At 36.9% G+C, this 21371-nt stretch overlaps 1 protein-coding gene across 1 annotated transcript in view; it reads left to right on the top strand.

Moving 5' to 3' along the window:
- Positions 1–21371, top strand: part of DSCAM (DS cell adhesion molecule) — an 870593-nt gene that overhangs the window by 369975 nt on the left and 479247 nt on the right. The window lies entirely within an intron of this gene.

Below are 21371 nucleotides of genomic sequence, written 5' to 3'. Positions count from 1 at the left end.
TCCATGACTTCTCTTCCATGCTTCCAGTTCTTGACTGGATTCACAGGTAGGCACCTCTCTGATTGCAGCCCATGGTGACTGCTCCACACCTAGCCCTTTGCAGTTTCTGTTTCTGGGAAGACAAAGCTTAATAGAGCCACAACAATATTTATACACATTAAGCTTGGCAGATTTACGACAATATTCACACACATTGCTGGCACTATCATCTCAATTCACTTTCTGTCTGACAAAGTAACAGAAATCAATAGACAAAATTTCTGTCTGAGAAACCAAACACAAATCAGCAGTGTCTGTAAACAGTGGTAAAGTCCTCTTTCAGGACTTCTGTAAATATCAGTAAAGCAGTCTTTCAGAACTTCTGTAAACAGAAGTAAAAGTCCTCTTTCAGGAATTCTGTAAACATCAATAAAGTCTTCTTTCAGGGCTTATGGATCAGCGGTAAAGTTCTTTTCCACAGTGTCTGGATCAGCAGTAAAGTCCTCTTTTAGGACTTCTTTCTAAAAACAACAGACAAGGCTCTTGTCTGACAGACCAGCAGACAGAGTGCTACAGAATGCCTAAATCACAAGTATTCTCATTCAGTTCTGCTTGGTCCCAACTTGTGTTTGAGCTTTTATCTCCTCTACTCCTTCCTGTTGGATCCTTCCTATTCCACTCTTTCAGCAAGTTCCTCCCACCATGGGCTCCATATGATGACATTAGGCCTATTAAGGACAGGGAAGGTTTCCAAACTCCCTTAAACCAATTAAGGGCATCAAAATGCATACTGTTTCCAAAAAAGACTTGATATAATCACAGGCAAAGCTTAAGGTACTTGAATACCTGAAACAAGTAGCAAAGTACTACTTGCTATTACAACAATAAGAAGATAAGTTTCATAGCCATATAATGAGGACAATAGCAAAAGAAGTTAGAGAATGTCCAACACTTAGTACAGTGGCTAGCACAAAATAGGTACTTAAAAAGATTTGTGACTTAATTTGAGAAGATGAAACCACATAATATTTGAGCTTGAAGGGAACTTTGAACCCAACTAACTTTTTCATTTTACAGAAAAGCAAACAAGTCTGGAAAGATAAAGTACCTGCCTAGGGCCATAATCAGTATATACCGGTGATTTCTGGTGATATTCACTCCAGTCTCACCAAGACAGGGCCCTTCTTTTCTCTAAGACCAATATGACAACATTCACCTTTGAAGCTATCCACTTTTATCTACTCTATTGAATTCTTCTCATGGTTATCTTCAATCTCTTTTTTATTGCCAGTCTCTATATACTGGTTCTATTCTTGCTGCCTACAAACATGTTTATGTCTCTCCCATTTTTAAGAGGAAAAAAAACTTGTTTAGTCCTGCCACCTCACTTTTCATTCTTTTTTACTTTTCATTTTTTTGGCTAAATGCCTTGAGAAAGCTATCTATAATCAGTGATTCCACTTCCTCTCCTCCATCTTGATTCTAAGCCCTCTGCAATATGGCTTCCACACTATCTTCAATACAAACAATCTTCTTTAAAGGTTCTAAATCTAATAATCTTTGATAGTTCTCATCCTTCTTGACCTCTGAAGCACTTGAGGTCATTTGATCCTCTCCCTTCTGGCTCTCACATCTCTTGGGAATGTCAGGAATTCCTCCCCTTAATCTAAGAACCTCTTGCTATTAATTGCTGCTAGCTATAACTACTATTATCTTCTACTTCTTCTTTGTCAAGAAAATGTCACAGTTCTTAAAAAGAGATAACCAGGATTAGCATATTTGTAGTTCTGTTAACAGTTAACAGTTCTGTTCCTTTGTGAGTTAGCTCCACAGTTCTACAAGGGAGTAAACAAAAGGACATCTTAGGTTTCTGTGTAGACCTCAGTCAAAATCCTAGTACTTGGTTTAAGGTGACTTAATTCCATTAATACATACCTTCCCTGCCCTGGAATGGAAGTAGTGTATTATCTCCTTCCTCCTCTCACTGCTCTTAGACATTTTTTTTCTTTTTTAGTTTTATTGAGGTGGGGGAAAAAACTCTCCCTACATTTAACTTTCTAATTTGTTCTTACCAAGAACATTGGAGAGATAGTGTCAGAACTTGTGGCTACTACTGGCATCCTGCTACAGCAATGAATATCCATATAATTATAGAAATATTAGAAATTAATTTAAATACAGATGTATACTTTTCACATTAAACTGATACCTCAGCTTAGTATGGAGGTGACTACCAGATTTTTGTAAGATTAACCAGCAGAGACCCAGCTTTCGCAAATCCTGACAAGTTGTGAAAATTTCAAGTATGAGTCTGATCACAGATCTTATTGTCCCTGGGACAGTCTTGCTATGTTCAGAGAGGTTTGTCACCAGATTGATCACATTCTTTATTGGCCATAGCAAAAGTTGAGGAAATCTTCCAAATTATGTAACTGTTGTGATCTACATACACACTGACCAAATATACTATCCATTAAAACACAATGAATTCACTGACCAAGTTAGATTTTTTCTTTCAAACAAGGACTGATTATGGAAGATTAATACAAAACCATGGCATGGCCTGAACAAATGGTGTCAGGAGTACAAATGCTCAGAATAAACTGAGTCTAGCAAGGAAGACTGAAAGCTAAGAGCTGGGTGATATAATGCCAAGAGCACTAGCCTTGGAGATAAGACAATCTAAGTTGGAATTGTAGTGTGGCATTTACTATCTTATGAATCAGTATGATCATTTAATCTCTTTGTGCCTCATGTGTAAAATAAGGTGGATAGATTCAATGGTCTCTGAGATCCCTTTTGGAATCAATTTCATGAATAAAAAAGTATTTGAATAAAAAAAGTAAAAAGAAAAAATATATTTGGAGAAAGTAACTGTGCTAATCTTGTGACTCATAAGAAGGGACTTTGTATAAATAATAGCATTTAGTTAGATAAAAAAAGATTGAAAGATCAGAATGGTCATGGAATGTTATGGGTATCTGCATTTGGCCCTGTGTTCTGTTTAATATTTTTATCAATGATTTGGACAATGACATAGATGATGTTTATCATATTTGTAGATGACACAAAGTTGTCAGGTACAGCTAACACTATATGTAAGTACTATGCCTCAAAAAGATATTGACTGGCAAGAATATTTGGACATACTCTAATTTAACAGGAATGGATATTATCACAAATGAGACTGAGTAAAAGTGACACAATCGAAGAGATTTTTCTTGTTTAAACCAAAGGAAATGGTCAGGTCACTCTGAAAAGTATTCTAATTCTTTATTACATAGCTTTATATTTTAATAGCTTGTATCAGCAAGCACCCCAACATCCCAAGGGTGGCTACCAACACAGGTTCATGAATCTGCTTTGATAAAGGAAAGCAACTCAAAATGGGTTAACAAGCTTATTTTAATCAGTCAAACATATCATTTACCTAGTTCAGGGGAAAAAGGTCAGCACCCCGAACTTCAGAGTATACAGACAGAATTATCAAGACAGAGAAAGAGATCAAGTAGACAGGTTTCCAAACTGTCCAACCATTACATCCATACCAAATCACAGTTACCATCAACATCTGGGTTTTTCAAAGCTGGGGGGCTCTCAACGACGGCTTCCCAGAGTCTCATTTAATCAAATCACAGAACACTTCTCAAAGTGAGCCCCAAAGAAAAGTCTCAAGTCAGGGTTTATATAGCCTTCTCCTGGCTCAGAGAATGTAATGACCTTCTGGACCCACTGACCAATCAAAAAGTATCTACTGAAAAACAAGCCTCCCACCCCAGGCTCCAGGTGCACTTTAGCCTAGGGGCAGGGAGGATCTTAAAAATTTACATTCCCATTACATTCAGCCCCAAGATCTTTCATGCCCTTAGCATAGTCAATTTACTTTTGAATTAGCACTAAACATCTCTTAGGTCACATTTTCAAGGTACAGAACTAAAGTTACCAAAGTGGCCACTGGGACTTAAACAAACACAAAGTACGTAGCATTATCACCTCAATTCAAAACAAGAGTCCCAATAAAGTTCTCTTGGGCAGAGGAGGTATCCTTCGCCTCACACAGCTCCAGCCCCTGCTTCCAAGTACAGAGAGAAGGCTGGGCAACAAAACCAACAAGGTGGGGTCCTTGGGGGTCCAAGGCACTTCATCCCACCCACCATAGTCACAAGTCCATACTCCCCCTGGGTCCCAAACTGTGGGATGCATCCAGGAAACACATTCGGTGCCCCTGTTTTGCTGCTCAGTTCTTATCTTTTCCTGTGGCTGAATTCCGAACTCCTGGGTTCCTTCTCCTTCTGCAGGTGACAGCCGCTCCTGGCTTCTGCCCAGGTCCCGATGCAGGCAGCTCACCCTTCCTGCTCTCAGCTCAGTGAAGTCCACATGCAGGCCATTCTTCTCTCCTGCTCCATGGCTCCACAGAGTCACAGCTACCACAACTGGGAAACAAACAATTATCCCAGACCCCATACGTTCCTTTTACTCTTCAGATCCAATCCCCATCACCATTTTGTATCAGCAAGCACCCCAGCTTGCCAAAGGTGGCTGCCAACACAGGTTCTTGGATCTGCTTTGATAAAGGAAAGCAACTCAAAATGGGTTAACAAGCTTACTTTAATCAGTCAAATATGTATCGTTTACCTAGTTCAGGGGAAAAAGGTCAGCACCCCGAACTTCAGAGTATACAGACAGAATTATCAAGACAGAGAAAGAGATCAAGTAGACAGGTTTCCAAACTGTCCAACCATTACATCCATTCCAAATCACAGTTACCATCAACATCTGGGTTTTTCAATGCCGGGGGGCTCTCAAGCTTCCCAGAGTCTCATCTGATCAAATCACAGAACACTTCTCAAAGTGAGTCCCAAAGAAAAGTCTCAAATCAGGGTTTATATAGCCTTCTCCTGGCTCAGAGAATGTAACAACCTTCTGGACCCACTGACCAATCAAAAAGTATCTACTGAAAAACAAGCCTCCCACCCCAGGCTCCAGGTGCACCTTAGCCTAGGGGTAGGGAAGATCTTAAAAATTTGCATTCCCATTACATAGCTTTAAAGAGGTACTTCAAGATAAATATGTAATGAACCCCTAGGGATATATCCCTAGAACTCTTGAGTCCAGTCCCCATCCCCTTCAAAGAAGGAATCAAGCAAAAAACCACTACAGAGCTATGAGTATGTAAAAAAAAAAGAATTCATTGGTTTTCTTTAGTTCCCACCATGACTTATGTGTCTACTAATACCACCCACCTTGCTAGCATAAAGATAGCCCTCCTTAAACCCCCCTCAGGGAACTTCCCTCCCATCTGCTGTTAATTACTTTGAGATCAAGTCCCAGAAAATCCTCCCCTCTTTTCCATGTTTGTCAAGCTTTTCATGAGTAAATTTTGTCCTCTTCTCCCCACATAGGGTTTCTTTTTTCCTTGAATTGCTCTGCCAAATCTTCTACTGAATTGTGCTCAATAAAGGCGCTAAATAAATGAATTGTGCTCAATAAAGGCTGAATTATCTGTTGCAATCATTAACTGCTTCTTTCAGGCTAGAATAAGCCTCCAGAAGTCTGATGCTGTGAACAGTTTTCAAGGTTCTGATTGCATAGTATAGCAAACTCTCTATTTATTCAGTAACAAATAAGAGCAAAACATTCACAGAAAATCAAAACACATCATTCACCATATTACAACTCAACAACTTATCACTAAAATGGCCACATAGTTTTCACCAATGAGGAGACATAGTTTTGAACAAAGTACAATCATTTAGTAACTCAATCATTCAATCATCCTTAAGGAACCTTACTTCCTTAAGGGACACAAAGTCCTTAATTCAATCACAAAGTACAAAAGTCAAAGTCCTCCATCCATGGAATACAATTAAGTTACGATTTCACCAGTCACTACTCAGTACCCTCTTAAGGGATAGTGGAAAGTACAAGGGCCATCCACCCCTAGGTCACAAGTAAATTACAATTTCATCAGTCACTACTCAGACAATTTCATCAGTCAGTATCCATGGAGAGGTCTTTTCATCTTGACTTGAGGCAGGTAGCTCCTACCTGAATCCACCAAACTGCCACCTGGGTTCAAAGGCAGACAGCTCCCAGTTCCTTGGCCAGATCTCTGTGCAGTTCCTGCTTCACATTGAAGCTTACAGTATCCAGTCCATCTCAAATCCTTCACAGTCTCTGTTCCTGGGAAGACAAGGCTTAACAAAGGCACAATAATATTTGTACACACTAATAAAGCCACAAAATTTGTACAAAATACTGGCACCACAGTCATACTTCCTTATTCTTCAGCAGCTCCAGATGGCCCTTGAAAGTCTTTGGTAGCTCCGGCACCACAATTTTGAGTTTTGCCACTGCAAGTCCAAGTTCTATGTCAGTTTTTAGTACTTATTTCTCTCCTCAATTCTCAGTCCAGCAGTAGCAGCCCAGCCTCCAGATGGTGACTGAGAGAAATTCTCCCTCTGTCTTTCTCTGTCTCTGTCTCTGCCTCTCCCTGTCTCTCTTTCTCTGTCTCTCTCTGTCTCTGTCTGTCTCATTCTCTGTCTGTCTGTCTGTCTCTCTCTCTGGAAGGAGCTGCTTGGCCTCCATAATGATTTTACCAAAAAATTCTGATTGTCCAGCTTGTGCTCTTCCCTATATAAGGTATTAATTTCTCCCTGTTCCACCCCTTCCTGTTATATCAGCAACAGGAGTTCATGCCTCCTATTTCTTTACAGAGGCTTAATTTGAAACTAGGTGCTAAGTGCCTATCAGTTTGGCAATACAAAGGAATCTTCAAATTTCATGACTATTATGAAGCCCTAAGCTGTAGACAAGGGAAAATGGATTAAACTACAATGAGAAAATGCCAAGAATATTATAATATTTTGCAATTTCTATGTTCATATTCTCAAATTATGATATCTGTGTTTTACATTCCAGAATACTTACCTCATAAGTATACTTTTGAATTCATAATAATGTACTGGACATATCTGTTCTAAATTTCATGATTATTCCAAAGTGAAATCACACTTTGATCTTCCTCCTCAATATGTACATTTGTCCAAGACAAGTAAATGTCTTCAAAGACTATCAGTTAAAGGAATCTTAAGTCATTTGATCATAACATGGAAGTTTAGTATCTGAAGGTATAAAGCCAACCATGAGTAGATCTCCTGAGGACTGTTGCTGTGTTATTTTAATAATAATATTAATAATATTTAATAAAATTTAATAATAATGATGATAAAATTATTTTAAGGATCTAATAGCATAGTATTGTGAACTCTCTATATTCGGCAACAAACTAAAGTAAAATATTCAAGAAACTAAAGCACAACATTCACAAAGTACAGCATAAAAACTTGCTACTAAGGTGGCCACATAATCTTAAACATCCAACCCTAGGTCACATTAAGTCACAATCTCATCATTCAATAAAGAGTGTCCAAGCAAAGTTTTCTTTCATCTTTTTTTAGTTATTTATTTTTTTAAAATTAATCTGTTCATTTCCTTTTCATTTATAGGATTCAATTCAACAATTCCTTGAGTTTCACATTTTGTCCCCCTCTGTCACCTCCCTGCCATGGCGGCATATAGTCAAGTATAGGATCTGTAAATACTTCCACCTTATACATTAGTCAGGTTATAAAGACAGATTGTATCAGATGGAATGAAATAATGGTAAAGAGGACATAAAACCAAACAAGAGAAGGAAAAAGATCAGGTATTTTGCTTCCACCTGGTTATAAACTCAGTTCTTTCTAGTTCTTTCTCTGGATGCACATATTTCTCTCCATCATGAGTCATTTGGGATTGACTTATATCACTGCATTGCTGGGAAGAGTCCAGTCTATCAAAGTTGGTCATCACACATATGTTGTGTCTGTAATTGTGTACAAATTTCTCCTGGTTCTACTCTTCTCACTCAGCATCAGTTATTATAAGCCTCTCCAGGTAAATATTAAAACCATCTGCTCCTCGTTTCTTATAGCACAATAGTATACCATAACATGCATATTCCACAACTTGTTCAGCCATTCCCCAATTGATGAACACCCCCTTAATTTCCAATCCTTTGCCACCACAAAAAGAGCTGCTATACACATTTTTGTACATATGGGTCTTCCTCCCACTTCTATAATCTCTTTGGGATATAACTCTAGGCGTGGTATTCCTGGGTCAAAGAATATGAAGTTATTTATAGCCCTTTGGGCATAATTTCAGATTGCTCTCCAGAAAGGCTGGAGCAGTTCACAACTCCACCAGCAATGCATTAGTGTTCCAATTTGCCCACATCCTCTCCAGCATTTGTCATTTTCCTGTTTTGTCATCTTAGCCAATCTGACTGGTGAGATGTGGTACCTCAGAGTTGTTTTGATTTTGCATTTCTCTAATCAATAGTGATTGAGAGCATTTCTTCGTATGCTTATAGATATCTTTAATTACTTTCTCTGAAAATTGCCTGTTCATATCCTTTGATCATTTATCAATTGGGGAATGACTTGTATTCTTATAAATTTGACTCAATTCTCTATATATTTTAGAAATGAGTCCTTTGTCAGAGACATAGGTTGTAAAGATTCTTTCCCAATTTCCCACCTCCCTCTTAATCTTGGTTACATTGGCTTTGTTTGTACAGAAGCTTTTCAATTTCATGTAATCAAAATTATCCATTTTACATTTTATAATGTTCTCTAATTCTTGTTTAGTCATAAAGTCTTTCCCTCTCCACAAATCTGACAGGTAAACTGTTCCTTGTTTTCTGAGACTGCTTAACAGTATCAACCTTTATACCTACATCATGCACCCATTTAGACTTGATTTTGGTAAATGGTGTTAGATAATGGTCTATGCCCAGTTTCTGCCATACTGTATTCCAGTTTTCCCAACAGTTTTGGTCAAATAGTGTGCTCTTATCCTAAAAACCAGGGTCTTAGGGTTTATCAAACAATAGATTACTATAGTCATTGACTTCTGAATCTCGTGTGCCTCATCTATTCCATTGATCCACTCCTGTATTCCTCATCCAGTACCAAGTAGTTTTGATGACTGCTGCTTTATAATACAGATTGAAATCTGGTATAGATAGTGCACCTTCCCTAGAATTTCTTTTTATTAATTCCTTTGATATTCTGGACCATTTATTCTTCCAAATGAATTTTGTTACTATTTTTTCTAGCTCTATAAAGTAGTTTTTGGTAAATTAATTGGTATGACACTAAATATATAATTTAATTTAGGTAAAATTGTCAGTTTCATTATATTAGCTCAATCCAGCCATGAGCAATTGATATTTTTCCAATTAGTTTGATCTGACTTTATTTGTGTGAACAGTGTTTTGTAGCTGTGTTCATATGAGTCCTGGGTTTGTTTTGGCAGATAGATTCCCAAATATTTTATAATGTTTTCAGTAACTTTAAATGGGATTTCTCTTTCTATCTCTTGCTGTTGAATTACATTGGAAATAGATAGGAATGCCGAGGATTTGTGTGGGTTTATTTTATATCCTGCAACTTTGCCAAATTTATTTAGTGTCAAGTAGTTTTTTACTTGATTCTCTAGGATTCTCTAAGTATATAATCATATCATCTGCAAAGAGTGATAGCTTGTTCTCTTCTTTGCCTAATTTGATTCCTTTGATTTCTTTTTCTTCTCTAATTGCTACTGCTAACATTTCTAGTACCAAATTGAATAAGAGGGGTGATATTGGACACCCTTGTTTCAACCCTGATCTTATGGGAAATGGTTCTCGCTTCTCCCCATTACAAATAATACTTGCTGATGGCTTTAAATAGATGCTACCTATTATTTTAAGGAAGTCTTCATTTATTCCTATACTTTCTAATGTTTTTGATAGGAATGGATTTTGTATTTTGTCAAAAGCCTTTTCTGCATCTATTGAAATGATCATGTGGTTTCTGCTAGTTTTATTGTTGATATGATTAATTATACTGATTGATTTCCTAATATTAAACCATCTTTGCATTTCTAGAATAAATCCTACCTAATCAAAGTGTATTATTCTTGAGATAAGTTGCTGTAGTCTTTTTGCTAGTATTTTATTTAGAATTTTTGCATCTATATTCATGAGGGAGATTGGTCTATAATTTTGTTTCTCTGTTTTATCTCTTCCTGATTTAGGTATCAGTACCATATTTGTGTCATAAAAAGAATTTGGTAGGACTCCTTCTTCACTAATTTTCCCAAATAATTTGTAGAGTATTGGAATCAATTGTTCTTTAAATGTTTGATAGAATTCACTAGTAAATCCATCTGGCCCTGGAGATTTTTTCCTAGGGAGTTCACTGATGGCTTGTTCAATTTCTTTTTCTGAGATGGGATTATTTAAGTAATATATTTCCTCTTCAGTTAAACTGGGCAACTTGTATTTTTGTAAATATTCATCCATTTCCCTAAGATTGTCAAATTTATGTGCATACAATTCTGAAAAATAATTCCTAATTATTGTTTTAATTTCCTCTTCATTGGGGGTAGATTCACCCTTTTCATTTTTGATACTCATAATTTGTATTTCTTCTTTCCTTTTTTATTATATTGAGTAAGGGTCTATCAATTTTGTTTTTTTTTTTTCATAAACCAGCTCTTAGTTTTATTTATTAATTCAATACTTTTCTTAATTTCAATTTTATTAATCTCTCTTTTGGTTTTCAATATTTCTAATTTAGTATTTAATTGAGGATTTTGAATTTGTTCTTTTTCTAGGTTTTTCAATTGCCTGCCCAATTCGTTGACCTCCCTTTTCTCTAATTTAATCATGTATGCACAGGGATATAAAACTTCCCCTAAGAAATGCCTTTAATGCATCCCACAAATTTTGGTATGTTGTCTAATTATTATCATTCTCTTGAATGAAATTACTTATTGTTTCTATAATTTCTTGTTTGACCCACTCATTCTTTAGGATTAAATTGTTTAATTTCCAATTAGTTTTTAGTCTGTCTTTTCATGGCCCTTTACTGCATATAATTTTTATTCCATCATGATCTGAGAAGGATGTATTTACTATTTCTGCCTTACTGCATAGAATTGTGAGGTTTTTATGCCCTTGAATGTGGTCAGTTTTTGAGTATGTGCCATGAACCACTGAGAAGAAAGTATATTCCTTTTTATCCCCATTCAGTTTTCTCCAGAGATCTATCATACCTTTCCTCTCTAAAATCCTGTTCACCTCCTTAACTTCTTTCTTGTTTATTTTGAGGTTAGATTTATCAAGGTCAGAGAGGGGGAGTTTAAGGTTTCCCACTAGTATAGTTTTGCTATCTATTTCTTCCTCTAATTCCTTTACCTTCTTCTCTAGGAATTTGAATGCTATACCACTTGGTGCATATATGTTAAGTAATGATATTGCTTCATTCCCGATGATGCCTTCTAACAGCATATAGTTTCCTTCCTTATCTCTTTTAATTAGATCAATTTTTTGGTTTTGCTTTATCTGAGATAAGGATTGCTTCCCCTGATTTTTTTTACTTTAGCTGAGGCATGATATATTTTACTCCAGCCTTTTACCTTTACCTTGTGTGTATATGTCTGTTTCAGATGTGTTTCTTGTAAACAGCTATTGAAGGTTTATGATTTCTAATACATTCTGCTATTTGTCTCCATTTTATGGGAGAGTTCATTCCATTCACATTTACAGTTATTATATATTATCTTTTCCTCCATCCTATTCCCACCCATGTTAATGTTCATATTTTCCTCCCTTCTTTCTTCCCCCCCTTAATAGTTTTCCTTTTGGTATGTGATCCTTGGTTGTAACCCGAGCTCTTTTGCCTTCTGGAAAATTGTATTCCACTGCCTCCGATCTTTCAGTGTAGAGGCTGTCAAATCCTGTGCGATCCTCACTGTGGACCCTTGATATTTGAATTGTTTCTTTCTGGCCATTTGAAGTATTTTCTCTTTTATCTGATAGTTCTGGAGTTTGGCCACAACATTGCTAGGACTTTTCAGTTTGGGATATCTTTCAGCAGGTGTCTAGTGGATTCTCTCGATTTCTCTTTTACCCTCAGGTAGTATCTCAGGGCAGTTTTCCTTAACGAGCTCTTGGAGAATGTTGTCTAGGCTCATTGTTTCATCATGATTTTGTGTTAGGCCTATGATCCTCAGATTATATCTCCTGGATCTGTTTTCCAGGTCAATTTTTTTTTGAAGTATTTTACCTGTTTTTCTAATTTTTCATTCTTGTTGTTTTGTTTGATTAATTTTTGGTTCCTCATATAATTATTTGTTTCCATATGGTTGATTCTCGTTTTTAGCAAATCATTTTACTTGGTTAATTTTTGGAGCTCCTTTTCCATATAATAAACTTTTCTTTTTAGAGAGATGTTTTCTTCATTATAATATTTTTCTTATTCTGCAATTTTGGTTTTGAGAGAATTATTCATTTTGTCTTCTATCTCTCTCATTTGGTTTTCAAAGTTCCTTTTGATCTCATCTAGGAGAGCTTTCTGTGCTTGGGACCCATTCCCTGTTGATGTTTCAGCTGTGGATGTGGAGTCCACATTGTCTCCCTCTGAGTTTGGTTCCTCCCTCTGAGGATAGTAGGACTCCAGAGTCTTTGTCTTTGTAGTCTGCTTTCTACTAATTTTGAGGCAGAGTCCTAGCCATGCTCTTCTTCTAGGATCCCAAGCCTTTACTGTAGAGGGTTTTGCCCTGGGGCAAGAGTTACTCTGTTTTCATGGTCAGAGGGGTGTTTGGAGCAGGTGAGGTTCACTCTGTCCTCCTGGTCTGTGGAGGTCCTGATAGAGGATTTTTTTTTAAAATTTCTGGGCTATGAAGTGGTAGCCCCAGGAGTATTTGCTGTTCAGGAAAGGGGCCCCTGTATTTGGTTCTTACCTTGCTCTTTCCAGTCCCAGCCCTTTGGGGATAGGCCTTCTGGGCCTGCCTCTGTGTCTGCCTGCTGCACCTTTCCCTTCTTTCATCTTGAATGGCCTCTATTCATCATTAAGTCAGTCATCCTTAAGGAGTAGCAGAAAGTACAAAGACCATCCACCCAAAGGACACAGTAAGTCACAATCTTATCAGTCAATACAGAGTACCTAAGTAAAGTCTTGTTTCATCTTAACTCAAGGCTGACTTCCAAACCCCATGGCTCCTCTTCCATGGGCTGACCACTCCCAACTCTCACCTGGATTCACATGTAGTCAATTATCTGCTCCTTTTCCATGTATCAGCTCATGGGGACTTCTCCATTCCAATTCTTTCACAGTTTCTCTTTCTAGGAAGACAGAACTTAACTGAGCTGCAACAATATTTACTGGCACTTCCATCTCAATTCACTTTCTTTCTGACAAAGTAACACAAATCAAGAGACAAGACTTCTGTCTGAGAAATCAAACACAAATAAGCAATAAAGTCCTCTTTCAGGATTTCTGTAACTTTAGTACAGTCCTCTTTTGGGACCTCTTCTGTATAATAACAACAGACAGGGTGCTTCTGTCTGACAGAACAACAGACAAGACTTTTGCCTGACAGAACAGAGTGGTACAGTGCCATTATCACAAACATTATCTCTCTCAGTTCTCATAAAGTAGCACAAATCAACAAAGCACCAAAATTACAAGTATTTTCTTTCTTAGTCCTGCCTCCTCCCAGCTCTGATCATGCTTTTCTCTGTTCTGCTCTTTCCTGTTGCACCCTTCCTGTTCTGCTTCTTCAGCAAGCTCCATCACCGTGGGCTCTATGTGATTACCTTAGAGATATAGAGGGCAGGGAAAGTCTTCAAAATTCCCTTAGGCCTATTAAGAGCAACACAGTCTATACTGTTTCCAACAAAGACTCTTGATACAAATGCAAGGCTGAAAGGCTCTTGAATAGCTGAAACAAGCAGCAAAGTTCTCCTTTGTTTGCCCTTACAGAAGGCCACTATAATCAGGACCAAATCAAATGTAAAATGTGTCCCTCTGTTTCTTGAGATAATGAGAGAGAAATCACACAGGAAAAACCATGATTTAAAAGTTAATTTGCAACTAAGAGTAACTTTCCTACATAGGAATATAACATTCTATCCTGAGAATTTATGATGATTATTAAAACGCATTCAAAGATTGACAACCTGGCATCTTCCTGCCTTTCCAAATTCTTATATTTGTCTCTCTTCAAAAGCACTTCAGTCCAGCAACAACTGGCCTATTTACTGCTCCTTGCAAATCCACACTGTCTTTGTTGCTACTTCCTTCTTCCTTTTGTCACTAACATCTTAATTATACTTACTGTATCATTATCCTCATCAGTTTAAGTAAACTACAGGGAATACCTTTATGGTCATTCAACCATTAAAAATAAAATTATAGTGTCAGGTATGCTTAAGACAAAAATCCAGAAGAGAAAGACTCCAAACTATCTCCAAGCAAAACCTCACCACAGGTTGGTCAGAAATATAACCAGATTTCCTAGAAAATATGAAACAAGAGGGTTTTTTAATTAGTTAAAAGTATTTTTTTTCAAATGAAATGTGAAGATTAAAGGGGAAAATGGAAAAGAAATCAAAGAAAGAATTGGGGAGAGAATTAATATCTTGTACCTCTAACATAAGAGGTAAAAGGCCTGGCCCAAACAACAAATTCTCTGGAGTTAGAATAGGTCAAATTGAAGTCAATGACTCCACAAAACAACAAGAAATATTAAAATAAAATCAAAAGACTGAAAATTTTTTTTAAAATCTATGGTATCTACTAGAAAAAATGACTGAGGAAGAAAAAACAGAGGAATTATTGAATTACCCAAAAAACATGCCCCCCCCAAGAAAAAGTCTACACATCAAAAATAACTAAAAAATACTTTCCAAATCTCTTAGAACAAGACAGCAAAATAGGAGATAAACTCCCCTGTTTATCTCCTGAAAGAAACTACCACAATTAAAACTCACTGGAATATTATAGCCAAAATTCTGAGCTAAATTCAAAATTCAGAATAAATGGGGGGGGGGGGTGTTTGAGTCTCACTGAGACTCTAAGATTAAAGAGGACTGAGAAATGCTTCTTGAAAAAGATATAATTTTAAATGAAATGAGGGAAGCCAGGGAAGCTAGGATGTTGAAATGAAGAGGGAGAACATTCCAAGTATGAGGGCAAGTCAGTGAATATGCTTAGTAGGGAGATGGATAGTTCTGTGGGAAGAATAGCAAGGAGGCCAATAACAATGGATTGCAATGTACACTGAGGGGAATAAGGTGTGAGAAGACTGGAAAGGTAGGAAGGGGCAAAAGAAAAAAATCAGAGAAAATAACTAGAAGTAGATTGAAAGAAAAATTTAAAGTACCGTCAAGTTGACAACACACAAGATTTACCTTCTATTCCCTAAAGGAGCAGGGAAATTGGAATACAATATTTTAAAAGACAAAGGTTACAGGCTTACATTACATTACATTACATTACTTAGCAAAACTGATTACAACATATTAGGAGAAAATGAACCTCTAAATAAACTAAGCAATCCTGTAAAAAAGTTCAGAGCTAGGGGCGGCTAGGTGGTGCAGTGAGTAAAGCATTGGCCCCAGAGTCAGGAGGACCTGAGTTCAGTTCCAGCCTCAGACACTTAACATCCACACAAAAAAACTAGCCGTGTAACCTTGGGCAAGTTACTAAACCCCAATTGCCCTCCCAAAAAAAGGTAAAAAAAAAGTTCAGAGCTACATAAAAATTGTGAAGTTCAAATACAAGAATATTAAGGATTTACATTAGGAATTTGGCACCTGTAAACAAAAATCTTGTTGTTAGTATTATTTTTCCTTTTACTTTACTAAATGAATAATTTTAGTTATTCAGTTTGTATAAAATGAAGATTCTATTCAATAAATTCTAGTTCATCAAAGGTAATATATGAATAGATTTTCATAAAAAATGACATCTAGAAAGACAGACTCCAAAGAATCCTATGAAATGTTCCACTATCGAAATTAAAATTGACTTTTTTTCTTATGCATCCTCAATGAGGAATTTTCCAAGTAGATTTTTTAAAATGTGAACTCTGTAGAAAACTATTATAACAAATCATGATTTATATATTCATATTAAAAGATCCTTTCTGAATCACAAATTTAATCTTTCTCGAATTTCCATTGTGATACACTTCTGAAGATGGAAAGGAAAAATCCTTTATATCTCATATAGCTTTTATTCCCAACTAAGCAGAATTGGGAATGCAGAACTAAAACTATATTTGAAAATTTGGAAACTTGAACCATTAAAAATCTCACTATTTTTATCCTCTTTCCTTTGGCTGATCAAACCACAGGAAAAAAATTCTATTCAGAACACTAAATATAAACTAACACCACTGACAGCATAGTCTCTCTCTTTAGAATAGTTTGAATTTTCCTTAAATCTAAAAAAAAAACCCCTAATCTCTTATTGAGACAGGAAAAAAAAATTAACTCTAACTCTAACTTTCTTTTTCACAGGACATTGAGTTTTTCCTACTTAGTCAAAAATCAATAGCTTGACATAAAGTTTGTCAGAGCCTAATAAAGCCTAAAAGAGGCAGCTGCTTTGTTAGGACTTAGTAAGAGCAAAAGATCACCAGAGCTTGATCTGACTAAAAGGCAACTGAGGCAATTCTTACTTATTCCCATTCTGATCCTCCTGTAGCAGTTAGAGAGAACATCTCTTTTAACCTAAAAAACTATAAACTAATTTTCATCAAATTGAGTAAAAAGTCACAGAATAAATATTACTTGTTCAAACAGGAAATAACATCAGATTACTCTGCATATTTCTCCAATTTTATATGGAAAAGTTTTATGAGGAGGAATGGCCAATGCAAGAGAAAGAAATTATAAAGAATATTATAACATCTTGCTATTTCCATGTTCACATTCTCAAACTGCCATATCTATATTGAAATTCTCCATTTTCCTCATAAGCATCCTTGTGACTTCATAATAATGTGCTTTCATCTTGGTTTCAATTATCAAGGCTTATTCTAGATGGAATAAGTCTTATTTTTTTTCCCTACAATGTAAAATCTTGCACTTAGGATAAAAAAGTAATTTCACAAGAGCAAGATTGGTGAAACATAGGCTGGACAGCAGTTTGTCTGAATAAAGCCTTACTTTTGGATAGATTGCAAGTTCAACATGACTCAACAGGGAGATATGAAAACCAAGAAAATTGATGCAGTAATAGGTTGCAGTAAGAGGAGAACAGTTTTCAAGACGAGGGAGGCAGTTCTAGTATAGGAGGTAGAGAATTCTGTTCTAGTTTGGATTGGTTATACCATATTTGGATTATTATATTCATTTCTATGTGTCACATTCTAGAAAGTACATTGATGAACTGAAGATTATACAGAAGAAGATCACTAGTACAGAGAATGTCCGTTAGTTTAGGTCATGTAAGCTTTAAGTAAAGAAACTGGAGGACATATATCTGTCTTCTTCAACCTATACTACTTGACCCAGAAAGGAGAACCAGGTGAAATGTGTGGTGAGGAAAGATAATGAGAATAAGCATATTATCCATGTCAAGTACTCTACTTGCCAGGTACTATGTTAAGTATTTTTTACAAATATTATCTCATTTGATCCTTACAATAACCCTGAGAAAGGTGATATTATTATCTCCCCTCTGCAGTTGATGAAAAAGAGACAAATAGAGGTCAAATGACTTGTTCAGGATCAATAGCTAGTATGTCTGAGGCCATATTTGACCTCAGTTCATCCTTTATCTAGGTAAAGAACTCTATCCATTTTGCCATCAGTTGCCTTTGGCCATTTCAAGGAAACAAATTTAGGATATAGGAAGGCTCCCTAACAAGTAGAGCTATCCAAAAATGAAATGGGCTACCTTGGAGGTGTGGTCATTCTTTTTAAAATTAAATTTTACTTTTTTAATTTGCCAAAGTACATCTTCTCTTCTTTTCACTTCTCTCAAGACAAGTGCAAAAAGTAAGAAAGCAAAGACCTTATAGCAAATATGTAATACCCAAGCAAAAAATTGCATGAACCAGAGTTCCTAAGTCCTTCACAGTTGTTTGTTTTTTTATAACACCATTATTTTTATATAAATTGTTCTCCTGCCTCTGCAACCTTCACTGTGCATCAGTTTATCAAAGTCTTCCTAAGTTTTTCTGAAAGTCTCTCCTTTATCACTTCTTATATAGCACAATAGTATTCCATTTCATTTTATATCATAGCCACTTGTCAAATGATGGGCACTCTACCCAGTTTCTAACTCATTGAAACCACAAAAACAATTGCTATAAATATTTTTATACATATATCTACCCTCTTTTATCTCTTTAGGGTATATGTGTAGTAGTGGTATTCACCTAGATTCAAAGAATATGAACACTTTAATAACTTTTTCGTCAAAGTTCCAAATAGTCTTCCAGAATGGCTAGACCAATTCACAGCTTTCACGTACTACATGAATGTACATATTTTCCCATATCCTGTCCAACATTTATCATTTTTGGCCCTTTTTACCAATTTGATGAGTGTGAGAGAAGTTTTAATTTACACTTCTCTAATTATTAGGGATTTAGAGCAGTTTAAAAAATCTGGCTACTTTTAGCTTGAATTTCTTCTTCTGAAAATTGGCTGTTCATATTCTTTGGACATATATCAATAGCAAAAATGTCTCTTTTTTTTCTGATGAATTTGCAACAACTCCCTGTATATCTTAGGAAGAAGGGGTTTTTAAGAGAAAAATCTCTGTGAAGATTTTGGTGTGTAAACTCTGAATGTAAGTCTTCAGGGACACTGGAATTGTGTTAATGACATTGTTATCATATGTTATAGAAGAGACTGTTGCTCAGTTTTGGATTGAATAGAGAGGCTGTAATGTCTCTTCCAACTGTAAAATTCTGTGACTTAATGAAGGAAAAAATAATAACTGGTTTTTGGAAACTTTTAGGAGGAAGTCACTTTTAGATAAGAAGATAAAGAATGACTGTGGGGAGGATATAACACCTGAACTATGCTTTAAAGGAAGACAAAGATGTCAACAGACAGGGATGAAAAAGTAGCTCATCGGGGTGGCCAGGTAGCACAGTGAGTAAGAGCACCAGCTCCAGTATCAGGATGACCTGGAAATCGAATCCCAGGCTCAGACACTTAGCACCCACCCAGAAACACCTGGCCATGTAACCTTGAGCAAGTTATTTAACCCTGATTGCTTAAAATAAAAAAAAAAAAAAGTAGCTCATGGGGGGCCACAGTCTAGATGGCAGAGTAGAAGCAGGACCTTCCCCAATCCATGTATAAAGGGGATTCTAAACAAACTTTGGACATGCAGAACCCACAAAATGACACAGAGAAGCTAACCTAACCTCCTGCTGAGGACACCCTGGCAGGCAATCGGCCAGCACAGTGCTCTGGGGGCAGAGCCCAGCCCCATGCTGAGGCTTTAGCCCCAGGGTGGGCCTGACCAGCCGCTGGCCTGAAGGACTCCAGATCAGCAGCAGCTGTGGTTGTTTCCAGATTTATCAACACAAAAAAGTGAAGGACAAAGTGAGAGGTCAGTGCAGTCTGGACTTTGGGACCCAGTAAGTGGGAGTGCATCAGCTTTTGCCCCCAGGGCAAGAAAACTCTGAGATTCCCCTGCACAGCCAGCCAGAACCATGTGGCATCTTCAGCTCCTGGCCTTCAAAGTGTAGGGGGACCAAGCACCAGTCTGAGGGGTAATTGCTCTTGCTTTAACCTGCTTGGATCTGGATTGAAGTCTAGGGTGGAGGTCCTGGGATGTGTGCCCAGCTTGCCGCGTATGGAGACCTCAGAGAGGGCACCTATCTAATACCTCAGGCAGCTGAAAAACCCCAGCATTTGAGATGAAAGCTCCCCTGTCTGGTGGCAGAATCCTACTGTGGCAAAAAACCCAGGGGTTAAGTGACTGAGGGATAACATGACCAGGCAAAGGAAACAAAGCAGACAAAAGATTCCAACATTAGACTCCTGTTTTGGGGATTAAAAGGAGCAAAATATGGAACAGGAGGAAGACAGTGAAGTCAGAACTCCTGCATCAAAAGCTTCAAAGGAAAATATGAGCTGGTTACAGGCCATACAGGACCTTAAGAAGAAAATAAGAGAAGTGGAGGAAAAATTGGGAAGAGAAATGAGAACAATTCAAGAAAATTATGAAATGAGAGACAACAGCCTGACTGAGGAAAATAACACCTTAAAAATAGACTAACTCAAATGGCAAAAGAGGATCAAAAAGGCAATGAGGAAAAGAATGCCTTAAAAAGTTGAATTTGACAGATGGAAAGAGAATCTCAAAAGCTCAATGAGGAGAATCATTGCTTCAGAATTAGATTGAAGCAAATAGAATCTAATGACTTTAGGAGAAATCAAGATGCTGTTAAACAGATCCAAACAAATGAAAAAATAGAAGGCAATGTGAAATATCTCATGGGGAAAACCACTGACCTGGAAAATAGATCCAGGAGAGACAATTTAAAAATTATTGGACTACCTGAAAGCCATGATCAAAGAAAGAACCTAGAAGTCATCCTCCAGGAAATTCTCAAAGAAAACTGCCCTGATGTTTTAGAACCAGAGGGCAAAAGAGAGATTGAAAGAATCCACCAATCACCTCCTAAAAAATATCCCAAAAGAGAAAACTCCTAGGAATATTATAGCCAGGTTCTGGAATCCCCAGATTAAGGAGGGAATATTACAAGCAGCCAGGAAGAAACAATTTGAATATTGTGGAAACGCAATCAGGATAACCCAGGATCTGGCAGCTTCTACACTGAGGGATCAAAGGTCTTGGAATACGATATTCCAGAGATCAAAGAAGCTGGGAAGAAAACCAAGAGTCACCTACCCAGCAAAACTGAGTATCATGTTTCAGGGGAAAATATGGTCATTCAGTGGGATAGAGGACTTTCTAGCATTCTTGCTGAAAAAAACCAGAGTTGAATAGAAAATTTGGCATTCAGATACAAGATGCAAAAGAAGCATGAGAAGGTAAACAGGGAAAAGAAATCATAAGGAACTTATTAAAGTTGAACTATTAACATTCCTACATGGAAAAACAATAATTGTAACTTATGAAACTTTTCTCAGTAGTTGAAGGGAATAGAAAAAACTATATATATATATATATATGTCTATATATGAGTGTTTATGGGCATATGAATACATATGTGAATGTGTGTATATATGTTTACAGGTATACATAGATAGAGGGTACAGGGCCAATTTAACAGGAAGGGATGATACTTAAAAGGTGAAATTAAGAGGTGAGAGAGGAATATAATGAGAGGAGATGGGAAGAGACAGAATGGGGTAAACTATCTCATACAGAAGAGGCAAGGGAAAATGATTTCAATGGAGGGGAAGAATAGGAAGGCAAAAGAGAATGGGTCAACCTCATTCTCATTGAATTTGGCTTGAGGAGGGAATGAAATACACACTAAATAGGGTATCTAACTCTACAGGAGAGTAA

Source organism: Petaurus breviceps, unplaced genomic scaffold (assembly GCF_028583685.1).
Source record: "Petaurus breviceps papuanus isolate PSGF00001 unplaced genomic scaffold, PetGlider_PUasm1.0 90897, whole genome shotgun sequence".
NCBI classification, from domain to species: domain Eukaryota; kingdom Metazoa; phylum Chordata; class Mammalia; order Diprotodontia; family Petauridae; genus Petaurus; species Petaurus breviceps.
This window is presented reverse-complemented; position numbering and strand designations above follow the sequence as displayed.